Source organism: Microcebus murinus, chromosome 3 (assembly GCF_040939455.1).
Source record: "Microcebus murinus isolate Inina chromosome 3, M.murinus_Inina_mat1.0, whole genome shotgun sequence".
Classification (NCBI taxonomy): domain Eukaryota; kingdom Metazoa; phylum Chordata; class Mammalia; order Primates; family Cheirogaleidae; genus Microcebus; species Microcebus murinus.
In genome coordinates this window covers 17,020,609-17,041,645 of record NC_134106.1, presented here as the reverse complement: position 1 = coordinate 17,041,645, position 21,037 = coordinate 17,020,609, and the positions used below count along the sequence as shown (strand labels likewise).

The window sequence follows — 21,037 nt, the reverse complement described above, 5'->3', positions numbered from 1 at the left end:
TGGCCTAATGTCTTTTGCAAATCCAGGCTTTCTAGATTTCTAGAAGATGTATGCAGAATCTTGGGCACTGCAAGGGATCTCTTGTTGCTGGCTTGGTTGCTTGATGTTTGAACACACTCCCTTAAAAAGCTCTTTGATTGTTAGTGTATGTAAAAGGATAATAGTGTAGCAAAATTTCAATCCTTTCTTCAAATTGTTACAGCCTACCTGCTTGGAGAATGTACTTTCAGCAACTTATCCCATGGGGGAAGGTAATAAAGATGCTAGTGAGGATAAAGATACTTATCTGCTTCTATGTCCTACTTAGTGAAATCACTGGCTTTCCTAGAACTTGGAGCAGAGGTTTGGGTATGGTCTTTTCCAAGTAATTTTTTTGGTAAACTCTTTATTGAAATATAGCCTTCAGAAAGAAAAGTTCCAAAATAATTGTAAACATTGGGCTTGGTGAAATTTTAAATCCTGGTTTTAGAAAAATAAAAATCATCACCAATACCCCAGAATTCCTATTGGGGGTCCCATGGATACCCACAAATGCAACCATTATTCTGACTTAAACACCAAATTTTTGCTTTTTACAAATGAAACTACATTTTGTGGCTGGCTTCTTTGATTCAACATTATTTCTTGAGACTCATCCACATTGTTACATGTAGCAACAGTTCATTCATTCTCACTGCTGTGAAATAGTATATTGTGTAGATTTCCTGCTAATTCTCAAACCAACCTGCTATGTTTTACAGAGTAATGCCTGACATAGTTTTAAATACAGAGATCTCAAGCTCCGATGACTTGGCTTATTTGGGGAAATGTGGGGAAAGGAGATATTAGAAATCTACTCTAGGTTATCCTTGACACAAAACCATGATGATTTTTTACTGACATGAGGGAGCAATCATTTCAGTAGGATATTTCACTATCTACTGACTATGGAGCATTTGACACACTACCTTGAAATTACATTTCAATTTAAAGTAGTCATGAACACTAAACAACCTCTGGTGAATGATAAAGGAGGAAATAAAGATGGAAATCAAAAGATCCTTTGAACTAAATGACAAAGGAGACAGAAGTTATCAAAATCTGTGGGACACAGCTAAAGCAGTCCTGAGAGGAATATTTATATCCATAAATGCCTACATTCAAAAGACAGAAAGATCACAAAATAAACAATCTAATGAATCATCTCAAAGAACTGGGAAAGGATGAGCAAATTGTCCAAACCCAGCAGAAGAAAAGAAATAACAAAGATCAGAGCAGAACTAAGTGAAATTAATTAAAAAATAAAAAAAGATACACGAAAAACAAAAAGTTGGTTCCTTGAAAAAATAAAATTGACACACCTCTGGCTAGATTAACGAGAAGCAGAAAAGAACTCTAATAAGCTCCATCAGAAATGAAAAAGGAGAAATTACAACTGATTACATGGAAATACAAAATATCATCTATTAATACCACAAAAACCTCTAAGTACATAAACCGGAAAATGTGAAGGAAATGGACAAACTTTTAGAAATACACAGCCTCCCTAGACTCAATCAGGAAGAAATAGAATTCCTGAACAGACAGATATCAATACTGAAATTGAAAGAGCAATAAAAAGACCTTCCTAAAAAGAAAAGTCCCAGAACAGATGGTTTCACACCCAAATTTTATCAAACCTACAAAGGTTGGCTGGTGCCTATCCTTCAGAAATTATTTCACAATCTTGAGAAGGAAGGCATTCTCTCCAACACATTTTATGAAGCCAACATAACCCTGATACCAAAACCAGGAAAGGACACAACCAAAAAAGAAAACTACAGCCCAATATCCATTATGAACATAGATAAGATGCTTATCAAAAAAATAATTCCTCATGATGAAGTGGGCTTCAAGAGATTCAGGGATGATTCAACATATGCAAATCTATAAATGTAAATAGAAGCAAAAACAAAGACCATATGATCCTCACAATAGATGCAGAAATATCATTCTACAAAATTCAACACCCTTTTATGATAATAACGCTTAACAAAATAGGCATAGATGGGACTTATAAGCCATATATGACAGACTCACAGCCAACATCATACTGAATGTAGAAAATTTGAAAGCATTCCCACTTAGAACTAGAACCAGACAAGGTTGCCCTCTATCACCACTTCTATTCACCATTGCTCTGGCTAGGACTTCCAGCACTATCAGACAAGATAAGCAAATCAAGGGCATCCACATGAGTGCAGAAGAGGTCAAACTATCTCTTTTTCCTGAGGATATGATCTTATATCTAAAAAACCCCATAGATTCTGTCATGAGACTGCTGAATTTGTTTATCAATTCCAGTAAAGTCTCAGGTTACAAAATCAGTGTACAGAAATCAGTGGCTTTCCTATATGCCAACAACAGTCAAACTGAGAACCAAATCAAAGACTCAATACTTTTCACAACAGCAATAAAGAAAAAGTACCTAGGAATATATTTAACTAAGGGAGTAAAAGACCTCTATGGTAAGAACAAGGAAATAGCAGAGGACATAAACAGCTGGAAAACCATACCATGCTCATGGGTCAGCAGAATCAACATTGTTAAAATGTGTATACTATCGCTTCTCGGCCTTTTGGCTAAGATCAAGTGTAAAATGTGTATACTACCCAAAGTGATCTAAAGATTCAATGCAATCCATATTAAAATACCAACTTCATTTTTCACATATACAGAAAAAATAATTCTATGCTTTGTATGGAAATAGAGAAGACCTTGTATAGCAAAAGCAATCTTAAGCAAAAAGAAAAAATTGGGAGGTATCAGTGTACCAGACTTCAAGCTATATAACAAGGCTATAATAACCAAAACAGCATGTGATTGGCACAAGGACAGAGACATAGACCAATGGTACAGAACTGAGAACCCAGATATAAAACCATCCTCATATAGCCATCTGATCTTTGACAAAACAGACAAAAACATACACTGGGGAAAAGAATCCTTATTCAATAAATGGTGCTGGGAAAACTGGATAACCACATGTAGAAGACTGAAACATGATTCACAACTTTCACCCCTCACAAAAATCAACTCACAGTGGATAACAGACTTAAACCTAAGGCATGAAACTACAAGAATTCTAGAAGAAAATGTTGGGGAAACTCTTATAGATATTGGCCTAGGCAAAGAATTTATGAACAAGATCCCAAAGGCAATCACAGCAACAATAAAAATAAATCAGACCTGATCAAATTTAAAAGCTTCTGCACAGCCAAGGAAAGTATCACTAGAGCAAACAGACAACCTACATAATGGGAGAAATGTTTGCATATTACACATTCAATAAAAGGCTGATACCTAGAATCTATATAGAAGTCATGAAAATCAGCAAGAAAAAAATCAAACAACCCTATCAAAAATTGGGCAAAGGATGTGAACAGAAACTTTTCAAAAGAAGATAGACTAATAGCTAACAAACATATGAAAAAATTATCAGCATCTCTAATCATCAGGGAAATGCAAATCAAAACAACAATGAGCTATCATATATCTGCAGTGAGAATGGCCTTTATCAAAAAGTCCTAAAACAATAAATGTTGGCATGGTTGCAGGGAGATAGGAACACTCATTATCAAAAAGTCCTAAAACAATAAATGTTGGCATGGTTGCAGGGAGATAGGAACACTCATACACTGCTGGTGGGACTACAAAGTAGTACAACCTCTGTAGAAAGCAATATGGACATAGCACAAAGAGCTACAGGTAGAACTACCATTTGATACAGCAATCCCATTACTGAGCATCTACCCAAAAGAACAGAAGACATACTATTAAAAAGATATCTGTGCTCAAATGTTTATAGCAACACAATTCATAATTGCGAAGATATAGAAACAACCCAAGTGCCCATCAATACATGAGTGGATTAATAAAATATGGTATGTGTATACCATAGAGTTCTATTCAACCACAAAAAAAAATGGTGATATAGCACCTCTTGTATTTTCCTGGCTAGAGCTGGAACCCATTTTAATAAGTGAAGTATCCCAAGAATGGAAAAATAAGCACCACATGTACTCACCAGAAAATTGGTTTTAACTGATCAACACCTAAGTGTATATATAGTAATAACATTCTTTGGGAGTTGGGCAGACGGGAGGAGGAGATGGGTATATACATACATAATGAATGTGATATGCCCCATCCAGGGGCTGGACAGGCTTGAAGCTCTGACTGGGGGTGGGGCAGGGCAAGGGCAATATACATAATCTAAACATTTTTACCCCTGTTATATGGTGAAATAAAACTAAATAAGTAAAAATGAAGAAGAAAGAAAGTGGTCAAATTTGTAATTCCGTGGGTGCTTCAACTGGCCCAGACTAAGCAGCTGAGATACCAAGGGTTTCAGCAGGAATTAAAACCAAGGAACCACTGGATCAAGAGTGTGACTGGGAAGGAAAGCTACGACTAAAAGTGTGAATACAACATCTGGAATGTGTACACCTGAGAAGCCATTCCTACAGAAGGAGTCATGTCACATACTGCTTTATGCAATAAATTTCCCTGTTCTTTTTATCAAAGAAACTTTTCATCCTTTCACTGCAGTGGTATTTATGCCTTGCTCTCTAAGGTTTAGTTTCTTCATCTTTAAAATGAAGATAATACCTATTTTCCATGCTATTGATGAGGGGATTATATAAGTCAATTTATACACAATGACTGGTATTGTAAGTATCTATTTAAAAATAGCCATTTACATCTTTAGACAACTTTTCCAGCAGTCATCGTTCATTTGATATGCAAACATTAAAGTAAAAATTATCAATGAGAGCATAAGCTGCTGATTTTCTACTTGATGATTAATTTGTACACAGACTTAAACATTGACATTTCTGCATCAGACGGAAACTAGAAAGGCATTGAGATGCCATCTCTGCTGTCATTCATGTCCTGAGAGACCTGCATAGCGCCCCTTTCACTCTGACTTATGGAGTGTTTGGTCTGGCAGCTCTGTGGTCCACTGAGCAGGGTGAGGGTCACCATAATCCTGGCTTCTTTATGAAATTTCAAACCCTGAAGGCTGTAAGGGACTTTACAGGACATGTGACCCAACAGCCACCCAGGACTCATGTCTATGGCATCCTTGACAGGGGTCTCTCACCTTCTGCTTAAACACTCTCAGTGACAGAGAGTGCTGTGCCCTACAAGGCAGCCTACCCTGTTGTTGGGTTTCCCCGATTGTCACCTGCTTCCTTCTCACAATAAACTGAAATTGTGTCTCCTGTAAGTTCCATCCATTTGTCTTGATTGTGCCTTTTGGAGGCCACACAAACAGTCTGTACCCTCTTACACATGACAGCCCTTCAGAAAGATTTTCTTCCTGTTTGGAAACATATCACTTACCAAAAAGATGCCTGGCAAGTGATCTTCAATCAACCCCCAGGGAAGTTATATAGTGTCTCTTGAATAGTTTATAGAGTAAGAGTGCGTGTGTGCGCGTGCGCATGCATGTGGTTTTGAATTTTATATGTACTTGCGGTGAGATATTCTCTAATGAGGGCCACCGAAAAACTTTCATTTATATGAATATAGCTTAATAACGAAATAGTCCAAAATTCAAATTCATCACCATGTTGAGTCTCTACTGCTAGAAGGTCTGGCTATAGTGGGAGTTTTGTAAGAAATGAGGAAAAGATAATTAAGGATATGGAGTCAAACTGCCTGAGTAAAAACTGCGATTTTTTTTCTACCCTTGAATAGCTGTGTCATTCTGGGCAAACTTCTTATCTCTTGGAGCTTAAGTTTCCTTACCTATAAGTTATTTTTTTGAGAGAATTACATGATAAAATTATTATGAATATTTTAGCTCAGTTTAGCACATAGTAGACAATCAATAAAAATAAATTTTATAACATTAATTCTTTAATGAGTATCACCATTCCTGAACATCTATGACCTCGTTTTAGTACAATAACTTGAAAACCATGTTCCCCCAAAGTCAGTCACTTGTCCAAGGCCAATAAGTGGCATGACTCAGGGTAAGAAATCAAGCTTAAATCATTTGACTCTAAAATTTGTGCTTTTATTACTAAGCCCATGCTGCCTTCATGTCACAGGTCTGATTAAATAAGCAAGCCAGTTCATCAGCAGAAATTGAGACCCATTCTTCCAAACAGTTCCAACAGGTGATAATATATATGTTTCAAAGATGTTGCCTGCCCAGAATATATCTGAATTCCTCTTTAAGGATGAATTTCAGAGCTGGTGAATTTTTTTTTTTTGCTTGTTTAATTCTCAGTGATAGAAAATTGTGTCTTTTGTTGCCAAAAATAAAATTCACCCTCATCAGAAGTCATTCACAGTCAAGTCTGATGAATAAGCTGAGTGATGAAGCTAAGAGTTCATTTGTGTCACACACAGCCATGTGCCTATGACACTGAGCCCAATTTCCTTGCGAGACTTGTAAACGGCATCCAGAAGGTGTCCCCAAAGAGGAGTTTCCGTGAGATTTTGGATTTTCTCACTAGATGCAGCCTACACTTCCAAGAAAATAAGACAACTTTTATTTGAAGTCACGAGTTCCCATTTATTTGTTAAAAAATATAAGTCAATCTCATTCATTTGCCTAAAGACATCAATTTGGTAGAAGAAGCCCTAAAGACATGCTAAATCCTGAGGATGCAAACAGAGTCTCTTCCCAAAGGAATTCTAAATGCAGCCAGAGAAAAAGAAGGGAAAGTAATGATGTCTTTGGGATTGGTGTATATACAGGTAGGATGCTAAGGGAGGAGTGTAGTCTCAGGGAAGATATTCGTGGCCTTGCCGCAAATGACAACTGATGGACTTTGGATGGATACCTGGGAGTTAGCCAGCAAGACAGTGAAAAGGAAGGAATTCCAGACAAATGCAACAGAGTGAACGGAAGTCCAGAAACACAAAACAGAATGGAGCATTTGAGCAACTACCAGATTATAGCAGTGGCTGAGGTGGGGTGTGTCTATAGGGCTGTGTTGCCAAACAGCTTTGCAGAACTAGGCAGGAGCAGTATCACAGAAGTTTGTGTTTGAAATATTTAGAAGTTGAGCCTTCACCTTGGAAAAGTAAGCAGGAATATAAAAGCCCAATTTTACAGGGTAGAAAAATTATTCTGACAGCAGCATGGAGAGAATTGGAGTTAGGCTGTAGCAGAAATTCACTTGAGAAGTCTGAGGATCTGGATGGAGGTGATGATAGGATGAAGAGAGGGTATGGATTTTAGGTAGGATTGATAAGAGGATCAATTAAGCAGACTTGGTAAACAACTCCAAGTGGCAAATCAAGGAAAAAAGGGAGACAAAGACATTTTTTGTTACAACTTGGCTCACTTAGGGGCCCTTGCATTTCTGGAAAGCCTCAACATTATCAAAGGGGATATCCATGCACTAACATCTGGAAAAGTCTAAAACACACACATACACACACATTCACGCAAAGTCTGCATAATGAATACATTTCATTATTTTTAGTCAATCTCGGGGCCATTACAACCTAAGTGATGCATGAGGCCAGAAATAATTTTAGACCTCTGTGTTTGGCATTTATTTAAGGTTTATTATCAAGAGATAATAGACTATGTGCTCCTTATAATAGAGCTGTAGAGTTTTTAGAAATTAAAGTAGCAAATCGTGAAATGCCTTGTGCATGGCAATGATATTTAGCTGCTGCTGCTGCTTTTAGTTTCTTTCTGAGACACAGGGTCCAAGGTGATTTTAAAAAGAGTCCTTGGAGGCTGCTGTGAGTTTTCCATTGATTTTATATGCACAGAGGCTTCAGGTGTGCTCTTAATGCTGCCTATTGTTAACCAATTTTAAAAGGGGAATGCTTTACTGGAAAAAAAAGAAAGGCATTGAGATGAATTTCAGGCCAAGGGGAAAAAAGCAACCACCAAAGTCCTATGTTTTGTCACTTTTACAACCACCTTATTGCAGGCACAAATGTCTTAGACAAAGACCCCTATGTACCACACACACAAAAAAAGAAAAAAATATATATATGTATTAATTTAGAATGTTTTATCTACTTCCTCAAACCCCTTTTGTAAAAATAAATAAGGATCAGCCCTTTTCCCATAAAAAGATAATTCATAGAAGAGCCCAAGTAAGGTTGGGAGGTGATCTGGGAGCAAGTTTTGCTGGGCTGGAGGTGAGATCACTAGGCAACCAGTGACTGCAGAGAGAAGAAAAAGTACCACAAAGAGCTGCCTCCTTCCTAAGTTCAAGGCCTGGCCTCCCAGCAAGACTCTGGTACTGAGCACTCTGAGAGAACATCCATGCAAGTGGGTCTCCTCTCTAAACAAGCTACATTGCCCATTGACGTTAGCAAAATTACATTTGACCCTTCATTGCTTCAGGCAATCTGCTATGAAATTTGGACAATGAATGGGAATTGGGCACATTCCCTGCCCAAATTCATCATTTAGTAATGAGTCCTGCCATACCTCTAACCCATTATACTGCAAGATAGGGCTAAGTATCACAAAATCAGTACACGTAATAAGCTGAAGGAACAAAAAAAGAGAGAATCAACGTGAGCTTCCTGGAAGAGACAGCATTTGTTCAGGACTTTGAAGGCTATTCATGAGTTTCATAGGCAGAGATAGGGCAGAGTGGGCATCGTGCTGAGATAGTTGTATACGGCACTTGCTTTTGCCCACAGTGAAGACATCATTCTTTGCCTTCATAATCAAGTGGTCTCCTTATGTGTCATAACTGAGTAAGCAACAAGACCTCCAGCACTCCTTAAAATATATCTCCATCTGCTTAAAGAACATCACTGAATCTAGCCTTAGAAAATTAAATGGACACTTACTGATTCATACCAGTCTGCGATCTGCCAGAGAATGAAATTATCGAAGGGGGTGAGAAGGGAGAAGTATTTTGGGAACCCAGAGAACTTATATTTAGAGCAGACATGGATGGAGAAGCAAATCTGCCAAGTGACAAACTGGAAGTAATTTGCAGCACTCTGGGTTAAATCACAGCACGTCTTAATCCCTTTTTTAGCCCCTCTATTTCCTCTTTTCCTCCCTTCTCACCATAACACCAATGTGCCCAGATTTGGTTTAAAACTACCCTGCTTCAGTCTCCCCTGAAAATCACAGGAGGGAAAAATTGTACCATAACTTGGAGATAGACTGAAAGAGGCGCATAAGGAATAGTAAAGAAAATGAGCCACGTCTGATCCGGGGACAGAAGTGTTTCTGCTTCATTGCAGGAGCTCTGTCAATAAACAAACAAAAACCAGATCCAGACATGTGGAGGTTTCATTTTATGAAATCTTTTGAGAGACACAGATCATCCAAATCTACGTGTTTTAAAGTGGAGTGGAGAAGGTTTGTGTATTGCAGGGGCCGTGCGTGAGGGCGCCAGAGTGGGAGTGTGGGTCTCAGTTCCCGTGTGAGGAGGGACAGGGCTGAGGTTGAAGGAACTCAGCCTTTCCAGCAGGGAACACACTGGGATCCCCCTGTTGGCTCCCAAGTCTGTCATATAAGGGTCTGCTGCGTAGCTTCATCCTGGTCCTCTGAGACCACAGGATAAATATGGCACGTACTTCTGGAGCAACCTGCATATTGCTATTGGAGGAAAAGTAATCTAAATATTTTTAAAATAGTAGCTAATATTTTCAACTGTTTCCTAACTGCTTTGCATGGTTTACACTGTTCTATATGAATTACAGAATTTATTTGCTCACCTGAACACTAAGGTAGGAACAACTGTAATCCTTGTTTACAGAGAAGCTGAGGAATTGGTCCAAGGCTGTACAGTATTAAGTGGTGGAGTCAAATTTTGGACTCAATCTATTGACACAGATATATCAGATATATCATAGTTTAAAATGCAAAATCAGAAAAAAAAAAGATGCTATACCTGAATTTAAGGAAATGGCGAACTTTCTAAGCGTGTCTGTCAGAGTAAGGTCCTTACTGTTCTTTGCTTAAGGATGTTTTCACAGAAAAGCTTCAAACATACCAGTTCATGTATGCCAAGTCATATGCCCACCACAATGAAGAGTTTGAGAGAAATGTTAGATTTGATCTTTACCCTCAAAGAGCTTGAGGGGAAAAAATGCGCACACAAGGAAAAGAGCAAACCACACACAAGTGATTTTGAGACATCTAGCTCCAAGTCTTGATATTCATGGGAAGATGGGGGTTGTATAGCCTGGATCAATCCCGGCTGCTCTCCAGGAGCAGCTGAAGTAGATCCTTGAGAAAATGTAGATCTATGTGAGTATGGGAATAAGCCTTAAAGGAGGTAACATAGGGACAGAAGCAGAATGGGGATTTTCATTGGAAATGCAGGGTGTGGGGGGGAGTATTGTGACAGGCAGGAAGGATCCATGTTATTCAGTCAGGGAAAACTGTTGATAAGGCAAAAGGCTCTGATAGAGTCCTTGAATGTCACCCAGCTCATCCTTTTATGAACATTTATTGAATGTTCTCTATATTCAAGGAGTGATAGTTCAGTCTAAACTTGATCCAAAAACCAGGGGAGAAATACAAGTACTTGATCCCAATGGGGGGAGATTGATGAAGCCTGATATATTTTTATGTGCAGCTAGGAAGGTATCATGGTGAGAGTGGTCTTCAGGAAGATTGAATAGAATGGAAAATAAGAAATGGGGGGAGTGATCAAAATTTATCAATAGGTTGTTTTACAATAATACTGTTTAGAGATAATGAGAGCCTAGACTAGGAAGAAAGAAAAGGTTAGGGTCAGACAGGGCATATTTGAAAGACATCATGAAGAAGAAATCAATATGCCCTACTAATAGATTAGATCAGAGAAATAGATTGGAAACAGTAGAACAGTTTGAGGATCAAGAAAATGGTGGTACCCATGGCAACAAGGGTAGGCCAGAAGGAAGCACCAATTTGGAAAGAATGTTTTGGCATTTTCCAGTTGGGTTTTAACTACAGTCTGGCAGAATATCTAGGTAAAGTTGTCCTGCAGGGAGTTGTCCATTTAAAAGCAGACCATGAATGAATTGGCATATCTAGAAACTTTGATCTTGATATCAGCAACACTACAATAAAAAATATTGAACTCTTAGCATCTATGAAGACTTCCAGTTAAAGACAGCTCGTTGACCATACAAGTTGGATTCAGTTATCACCAAAAAGAAATGAGCAACAGCGATTGTAAAAGGTCATAAACATGATATCAGGAGAGAAGAGAAGTAGAGACAACAAACAAAATCTTGAAACATGAAAACAGTCAACGTTAACTGCCTTAGCAGATGGAGAATGTTAAATCCTAATCTGGGGAAGGCAAACAACATCTTCATTTATGTCCTCAAGTCCCCAAAGGCCTGGAATTGGAAGAACAGGGTACCTAGGAAAGGGGTTTGTTTGGAGGGTGGGAATACAAGGTCAAAACCAGGAGGGCTCACAGGAAGTCTTTATGAAGTAATAGACCACAGGCCCCTCCTCCCACTCTTTACCTCAGGAGAAACATAAAGGGTTTTTCTCTGGAGAGAATAAAACAGAATATCTCTAGACTAGAAGATGAGGAAAAGGATTATGAAGGTCCAGTAAACAGGGAGGATTTGATATAAAGACCAAAATTCTAAGGGAAAATAATATCTATCTAAAATTCCAAACAAACTCTTTCCTAAGCATGAGAAGAAGAAAAAGACATTTTCATGCATGTAAATTATTTATATATATATATATATATATATATATATATATATATATATATATGTCTAAAATGTATTACCTCCCATACTTTATCAAGCAGCTCCTGAAGAATGTGTCAAACTGAAATGAGAGAGAACAGGGAACGAGCACACAGAATAAGAGGTGAAAGGAATCTGCAGGCTGGAAGTCACAGGGAGATTCCTTTGATGCAGTTGGGCAGCATGCTTAGAAAACAAGTTGAGATTGGCACAGGTCAGAATATTCTTGGAGAGAGCCCTTCGGGAAGATGAGAGAAAGTTAACACTACTGAGAGAGAGTATGCAATAACTGAGATGGATATAATAGAAATTTAACAAACAAAAACATTTTGTCAGAAAAAAAGAAAGTTATAGCATAATACACAACTCATTTATGGACAATATATACATAATAGTAGTATTCTAAGAACCATATTTGATCTAATTTTATGTGATCATATTAGGAGGACAAAGGGACAAGAAATAGACATATTTTCTGGGAGACTGTATGTGAAAGATAGTTAAATCATTACCTTCTATAATTAATTGTAAGACAAACAGTAATTTTAAAAACTAAAAAATATTGAGTTCTAATTCAGAATGCTATTTAGAGATACTGGGGTAAATACCAAATAAATATCTAAAAGAGCTGAACATGTACCACAGTGTGCTAGGTAGAACAACGACCCTCCCCTGAAAGATGTCCAAGCTCTAATTCCTGGAGCCTGTGAACCTTATTTTCACAGCAAAAGGACTTTGCAAGTGTGACTTTGCAGATTTGACTAAGGTTAAAAACTGAAAACAAAGGCATTAGGAGGGTGAGCCCAGAGCAATCACTTGAATTCTTAAAAGTGGAAGAGAAAGGCAGAAGATGATGTCAATGAGATGGCTCCGTGAGAAAGAGCCAATGTCTTGCGCTGGTTCTGAGTTTTAGGAGACTTTATACACAGACTAGGTCTCAGGGCAGCCTCGGGCTGACAGCCGGCAACAGTCCGTCAACCGTTCGGAACCAAATTCCGCCAACCCCCGAATGAATATGGAAACAGATTCTCCCCTAGAGAGAATCAACCCTGCCAACACCTTGAGTTTAGCTCACTGAGACCCGCGTTACACTTCTGACCTACACAATTATAAGATAATAAATTTATGTTGTTTTAAGCCACTAAGTTTGTGGTAATCTCTTATGACAACAAAGGAAGACTAATACACATGAAAAATGAGAAATAATGGCAGGAGAGGAGAGACTGCAATTTTTCATAAGAAACTTTGAAGAAATATTTAACTCAGATTATGTTCATGTATAACCTTAATAAAAATTTAAAAAAATACAAAATCAATATAAGATATTGGGAGCTACTAAACCTAATACCATAATTCAAAATTTCAAAAACTTAGGATGAGCTGAAAAAGAAATGACAAGAAGCATGAGGGAAAGCTGAGTTTATATTATTGGAAATAGTTATAAATGGGTAGAAATCATACTTTATTGTAACTACAGATTTGTGTTTCAGTTTTGTTTAAATTGTGATAAATATTTATAAGCATTTATATAAGTTTTATAAATATGTATGTATGTTAGTTTGTGTTTTGCTATTTTTAAATAAGCTTTGTGGGAGACCCTGTTTCTAGGGAATGACACTCAAAGAAGTACCCAGGAGAAATAAGATCTTGAGTTCGGGCTTTACAAAGACGAACTTACTAAAATAGAAAAGACAAGAAACACTATGGCATGTACTGCTTTTTTTCTTTGATGATCTATCCACTGCCTTGAAATGAACTATTTTTCTTTTCTAAAAGAAAAAAAAAAATCAGAAAAGAAACGGGAAAGTGAAGGAAGGAAGGGGAGAAAACATAAAGTCAGATGAGGGAAGGACAAGATGAGACCCTCATGGTTTGGAGCTATAGCATGAGGGGATGAGAGCCAGAAAAGTAGACAGAGGAGGGACAGTGGAGGCAGGGGTAGGTGCATGGACTCCATATGAAGGAAGGTGAGCGTGTGACAGTTCTTTCATTCTTGGCACTGACAACGAGCTAAGCACTTTACTAGGCACTGAAGATGCAGAAAAAACAAACAGATGTCAAAACAAGCATTAGAGAAAAGAGGAAGACAGAGAACATCTGAGAACAAAATTCCGATGGTGCCATCCACTACCAGCCAAGCACAGCTAATTAATGACATCAGAAAGAACATTAGTATCTACCTTGGTTTGGTAACTGGGAAGAAAGAGGTCGTTAGGGACACTGAATCCTTCAGTCCAACTGTTCATCCAACTGTGTGCTCAGCAGGTGTATCTGAAGACTGACTGCATGGACAGATTACTCATTAGTGTCAGAAATTGGGAGGGGGAAGCCAGAAAAGTCATGGCTAAAAACATTCCCTTCTGGCTCTAAAGGAGGCTGAGAGTGAATGCAGGAGCTCAGAGAAGGCAGAGGCATTCTCCAAGTCCCCGTCAACTATGCCGGAACCGTGCCACCATACCAAGCCCACAGAGCCCTTCTGCCCTGACTCAAGGGTTTTAACATCTACAAAGCCGGTGACATCACCTGTGGAGTGGTCACCTACAAAAATGAGGGCACATGGCTTATAGATCACACAGGGGACTCTGATGGAGCACGCGCGGCTTTGAAGCATTTGCTTTGCAATTTGAATCATAATCATGTTTTTTAAGTTTTTTTTTCCTAATATTTCATGTAAAGGCAGATTAGTAGTGAAAGGCACAAGTTTCTCTTGGTTCTTTTATGTTGTCTTGTAAATGTTGGGTCTTCAGAAGTTGTATTATTTTTGTCCCGGCTCTGGAGGCCTGCTGTTTCCTTAATTGATGTGGTAGCATTTGACTGGCTTTATTCCCATCATCACATAATCATTATTTTCCATATCTCAGTTGTTGCTCCATTTCATTAACTTTTTTCAGAAAATTGCTCCCCATTTATCTATTTATAGGTTTTGAATGCGTGTAGTCTTTGTCCAAAACCAGTATGATTTCCTTTATCTTCTTGCTTTTGATCTTTAATTTTTCTTTGTTCAGAATCAATCATTTTTCCCCTCGATACTTCCTTTGATATTCCTTTTTTCTACTGCTGCCACAGTAATTGGAATTTTCTTGAATTTGTACTTTTATTTAAAATCTTTTGCTCGTGGGTGGTCAGTCTGGGAGCTAGCTGTTCACAAATCTGAAGCTCCTAATCTAGTACTCCAGGCTCTCTTTGGCCCCTTCCTCCACCAAAATCAATCCCCTAAAAGCCTTCCTGAGTTTTCTCTTCTCTCCAAGTAGGTTTGATACCCTTTTGTTCGGTGTGTCTGCTTTTGTTTGCCCATCGTTCCCCTTTAACCATAGAATCTCCAAAATTTATCATCCTGGTCCTTTCGCTACATTTCAGTTTTATTCATTTTAACTCATTTTTTTCACATTTTCTTATTAACTCCCAGTACCGTTATTTACCTATGGACCTAAATTTTTTAGGTTGTCTATTTCTGCAGCGTCAACTCGTATGCAAAGATGACCTTCCATTGGCTCCGTGTCCTCATTGGTTTAATGTAATGTTTATTGTGCAGATCATTAAATCCGTTTTGGCTGATTGATTCTTTCTGGCATCTTTTATCCTCAGACTGAAGCCAAGAGGAAACTGTGCGGTAGAATCCGATGTGTTTGCATCTGTGGGATGCGCCAGTGAGCGGAGCGCGGCGTCTCGGCTCGGGGGAGCGTCGCCGGGTATCTCACCATCGCTGCTCTCAGTGATGTACATTTAGATCCAGCCAAGCAAGGTAAGGCTGTGAATCTTCGGTTTCTCTGATTTCAAGATTTCACTAACTGTTTATGAAACCTTTTATCTAGTTAACTCAGCTGCTTGCTATTAAGATGTGTTATCTTCTTGGCTCAGAAATAAAAGTCCCAGGGTAAAGAAATAAAGAGGCCTGGTGCTCCCTGGTACTGAAGCCCCGCTTGGCTGTCCCTGGCTTAAGCTTCCCGGGGCTAAATTATCTATAACAGATCTTGTTTTAACAGGGCGAAATGTAAATTCTAAGGGGTGAGGAGGAGGTGCTTGCCTGAGCTGGAGAAGGCTGTGAATCTGGGAAATGGTAATGGAAGAACAAGTAAAGCTATCTCTCAGCCTCTACAACTGAGGGTAGTTTTCCCTGGGGCGCTAATGGCTCTGGCATTCCTTATTAGCATTTATTGCACACTAGCTACCTATAGGTCCCCCTACTTAATTTGGAACCATAGGGTGCTGCTGGAGCTACACTGGCCAGTGGCCAATAGTCTTTTCCTATTTAAAGCAATGAGAATTGAACAACACTCAATTCTTTCCTGGTTCTGTGTTATCTGTGTTTTCCTAGACTTGGTTCTCGCCACCACGTGTACCATAACAACTAGCTTCCTTCAATTTTCTGTAATTGATATTCCTGGTGCTTTTCCATTCCTTCATGGGAATTTTTCCAATATTTACAGTGCTACACCAATCCTCTTAGATGATGTCATTGTCACTCTTCCAAGTCCCTGTCAATTATGCCAAAACTACTCCATGATACTAAGCTCACAGTGCACTAGTGCCTATAATTCAGTGGCACCACCTCGATGCCTGCTGTCTTTAGGGAGGGGACAGTAATGTCCCAGGCAAAGCCATTAGCTCCCATTGCTCCCACGGTTATCCGTATGTGCTGCTTCCAGAGGCCTGGGCCACCGTGGCTGTGACAGGTTCTGGGCACCGCTGCTCAAACTGGAGTGTGAGACTCTCAATGTGACAAAACCAGGTTCTGTCTTCTGGAACTCTCACTGTATTCCAGCTCATTCTCTATCCCACACCGAAGCAGAAAAGGGCCTCCACTCTCTCTGGAGTTGTGCTTTGTTATATGAGAATCAGAACATAGCTGCCTCGCCATACAGTCTTGTAGAGATTTCAGTGGAATTATTTTTCTTTGTTCATTATTTATTCCTTGTCTTTGTCATAGTTTATTCTTCCCAAAGAGTCCTGAGGTTAGGAGGTTACAGAAAAAGGTGAAGACCAAAAGCTGGATACGTCACCTACTTGCATTGCCCCTCCCCCCTGGGCCTCCACCCACTGTCTTTGGAACATCCTTGTGTACTCAGCTCTCACAAATTGTGTTCTCTTCCCAGGGAACTCATGCATAATTTGTACAACTAGATCTTCTTTGGCCCTGCCTAATGTGCTTGCCATTCTCACTTATGTGCATTTGAATCCTAGAGTGAATACATACGGCCCCTTGTTTTATTATGTAGGATGAAGAGACATTAGCACTTCTAGTCTTTCCCGTTTTTGTTTACCAGAATCCATTTTGTACACAGTTCTGCAGGTTAGAAGGTACTTTGACACCAATAATTTCATCAGTTTTGTTATAACTCTATGAGATACACATCACAGGTATTAATGTGTTTTAATCATGAAGGAACTAAGACCCATGAAGCTGCCCCTTGCCCAGCACTGTATGATAAATGAATTGCACAATCTGAACTGAGCTCAGCTATCTGTTAGTTCTTAAGACTTTACTATATGACACGGATCCTCAAAACTCTCTGATTTATTGTTAGCAGTGAAGTTTGGATAAGGATATGTTTAATTATAATTTATTAAAGAGTTTGAAATATTTGCAAAATTTGGCAAATATAAAATTTATTCGTAAACGAAGTTGAAAATCTGGCAAGAGATTATTTTCCTAGAATTCACTAGTAACCAATAAGCATGCTATGGTTTGAGCTAACACAAAGAAAAAAAAAAAAGTAAAATTGATTAATTTAAGTCTTACACAGATTTTTATCCAGAGGAACAGTCCTGCTTGCAGATATAAGAGTATTCAGTTCACAGAGCACAACTCAAGTCACCTCTTTGCCAGGCTCTGTGCTAAGGTGTGAGGAGGGATTACAGAGATGATTACAAAGTGGACCTTCATATTGAAAGGTTCACAGTCTGCTGGGAAAAATAAACCTCAGGCACAAATAACTATGAGATAGGTTGAATGTGATAAGAAACAGATAAAAAGCCATGCTAATCCAGGGGAGTAAGAAATGCCAGCAGTGTAAACATCCTTTAAAATGTAAATAACTTTCCTTTGCTAAGGGATAGGAACAAGGACCAAATCCATTTTATTAAATCAGATATACAGGAGGTGTCAAATGACTGCCAGGACCCCACCCGAGGTGCACCCAGGCAAGCCACCCAGGGTGTAGAGGAGCAGTCTGTCTTCCTTGATGTCAGCACATATGGAAGCTTGGTTCTCCCTCTGTCATGGGTGTTTTGAAGGGATTGTATTGCATTGTTCATAATCGGGGTAAGAATTTAGAATCTTTGGTATTGACTGCTGGAAATCAGGCCACTGGGCTACGTGGGTGGCCTGACTCAGCCAGGTCCCTTCTGTCACAATTGATGTTTTCTCGTTTCATTAGGGGGTATTAGATTTCCACCGGGCAGATTCGTATTACACCAAGGTGCACACAACCCACTAATGATGATTACAAATAAGAAAGCCGTGCACATCCATACAAATGGAGATTACACCTGCATCCTTGGAATATAGTTGTGATTACATTAAAGACACATTACAAGTCTGTCTCCTCTCATTTCATTTATTGTGTGTGTGAGCCGTGTTGGATCCCTTTATCTCCTATTAAATTGCTAGCATTTCCTTTGGACTCAGATATGCCTTCTCTAGTACAAAACAGCAGCACACCCAACAGTTCCAGAGAGGAAGTGAAAGGGAAAACCACATCCACTTAAGCAAGTTTGTATATGGTGTAATAAGCACAAACATGCCTTTCCCAATTCCAAAATGTGAATTATAGACATTATGCCTAGGATTTGCCTTCAATTTTCTTTTAAAAAGACCACGCCTGGCTGGCTCCTATCTCTGCATCTCATATTCACTCTCTCTTTTCTCTGAAGTGGCCAGGCATACCCTCACTTCCACTTCATATGCAGAGATGTGACAGTGGTGGCCACCAGCACTCAGGGCTTCAGGGGCTACATGGATGTGTGTCAAACAAAGGCTACAGGGAACCACTCTCTTAAGATCATTGAAGTCCTTTTCTGGGAATCATAATCCATTATATTTTATATATCTACTAATTTTTAAATATTGAACATTGTCTATTTTTTCCCTAAAAATTATCCCACACTTTCCATATATGTCTATTGTTATAACTCCTGAGTACAGAGAGCTCATCATATTTCCCTCACTTTATAGGAGAGAAATACCCCCCCCCGCATGTTTTTAAAGGTGGAGGGAGGAGCAATGTAACACAGTTGCTTAGTGGCAGAACTAGAGTCCACTTGGCCTCCTGTGTAGTTCTGTCCTCTCTGCCCTGGTTCTCTAAGCATCAGGGACACTGACTTCATACCAGGCATTGTGCTGGGTACTAGAATACCCAGGTTGGTGCGAGGTCTCAGTGTGTATATCGCTTTGCTATTCATATGGCAAGAAAAACACTGGCCTGGAGACTGGGGAATCTGAGCTGTAGTCCAGGCTCTGCCTCTGACAGCCATGATCAACCTTGAGCAAGTACTTTAATATACCTGAACAATAGTAACCCAGCCTCTGCCCATCTCTGGGTAAGTATGAGATTCAAAGGAGAAAATACACAGAATGGAGCTTGGAAAGCAGGAATCCCTCTAAAAGTGAGTATCTGTTTATGCTATAGAGTATCCCTATAATCTGCAGTCACAGGGATATTTGGAGCTACCAGAAATCGAAATATGAGGCTGAACACTACAAGGCTTAGAAAGGACTCTACCAACACGTGCAGCTTAAAGCATGGATTTATTCATCACTAATGGTGGTTCCTGAAACCTCTGTGTGAGCTGATGCCTGTGATGAGTAGGGGGAGAAAATAATTCATCATGCAAATGCAGACAGGCATTAACTGAAAACATCCTGGGCACATTGGCTCATACCGTCCGTGGGGCTCTAGATGTCTCAGATTCAGGCCAGGAAATTTGTTCTCTGTCATATCCCTGACAATCAATGTGCTTTCTCCCCAAGGCCACACCCTGTCACCTCTGCCAAGAACAGCCCCAACCCTTCTCTGACCCCCTCTGCCCTGCCCTCCCCTCCTGCCAGGGGGGTTCACAGAAACTCAGATCATCCTCCAGGTTTACGTGTCAATCCTTTTTGAGAAGAGGATGCTCGTGGGGGTTGGCAAACGCTGAATTGCCAGGCACCATCCTATTTTCCTGCATGATTGTAGTCACTCTTATAAATTAAATATCTGCTCCATGGTCTAAATTAAATTCTGGATTTCAAAGTGCTTTATTTTTTTCAGCTTTATTCACAGTCAGTTTGCAAAGCCATAGATATACCGTCATTTCTATTTTCTGCCCAACCATAACCTGCTTTGCTTAGCTCTACCGCACCCTCAGCAGTACCGAGCAGACTAGTTTCTAGTCTCCCAGCCTCACTGGATCCCAAACTCATGAGCACCAGACTGAGGGTCACTGTAGTCTCCTTCCTGCCTGCCTGCAAGAGACCCACCAGCAGCCCCAGGGAATGAAAAAATAAATACAATTAAATTTGACTCCTCTGCCTGTCTTTTAAGACCATCATAAATTGTCATTGGTTAGTTACTAAGAAATAGGATCTAAAATATTTAAAGTAATTGATTTTTTTTTCCTGTGTAAACAACTTTAGAGATAAGCTAAGGGTTAGTGTATTATCCTTACATTTCCCTTCATATACACTGGGGAGAGAAGGGAGGGATGTTTGGGAAGATGCAGTTATAATCTTTCCCAGCCGAAATGCTTAATTACACTCAGGTCTTGAATCCCTAACTTAGCATATTTGGCCCATTCACTGCTCAATAAATATTAATTGGTGGAGATGGGTTATAATTTAGCATGTGGATAATATATAATTTACCTGTAGCCTATAATTATCTTAAATGTTTGAATAAAGAAATTGATTGGAGTGAAAAGAAAATAACTTATTTAACTTTAAAAATGTTGTTATGATCTAATTCTTCATAAAAATCACCCACCTTCAGACGGCATTTCATTTAGATTGGCAAAGCACCATATGCCATCTCCCAACTCCGGGAAGACAAGATTGCAGTTGGTACTGATCTCAGATTTATGCATGCTGTGATGTTCTCTCATGTATTAGAAATATTTTGTGATATCTTCCCAGCTCAAAATGGCTGCTTCCCATGAAAAACCATCTCCCCCATTTACTGAAACAAGCCCCAAGAGCCCACATTTGTGCTTTTTCTTTGTTTGCCTATTTGTTTTTTGACCTTGTCTTCTTGACTACAAATGAGTGGACCAGGGGTACATTATTTTTTCGTTATTATCTTTTTAAACATGTTTATTATTACTATTTACCAATGGGAAGAGGCAGTTAATCTACCCCAGGAGCCGATAGGAACAAGGGGAA

The 21,037-nt window shown here is 39.2% G+C and overlaps 1 long non-coding RNA gene across 1 annotated transcript in view; it reads left to right on the top strand.

Moving 5' to 3' along the window:
• The window catches only part of LOC105884322 (uncharacterized), a 363,355-nt gene extending 345,142 nt beyond the window's left edge, over positions 1 to 18,213 (top strand). Inside the window, exons 4-5 of the long non-coding RNA XR_012918475.1 lie at positions 15,268 to 15,424; positions 18,060 to 18,213. This is a non-coding gene — a long non-coding RNA (uncharacterized LOC105884322). The remainder of the gene's footprint in view (positions 1 to 15,267; positions 15,425 to 18,059) is intronic.
• Positions 18,214 to 21,037: the final 2,824 nt, after the last annotated feature.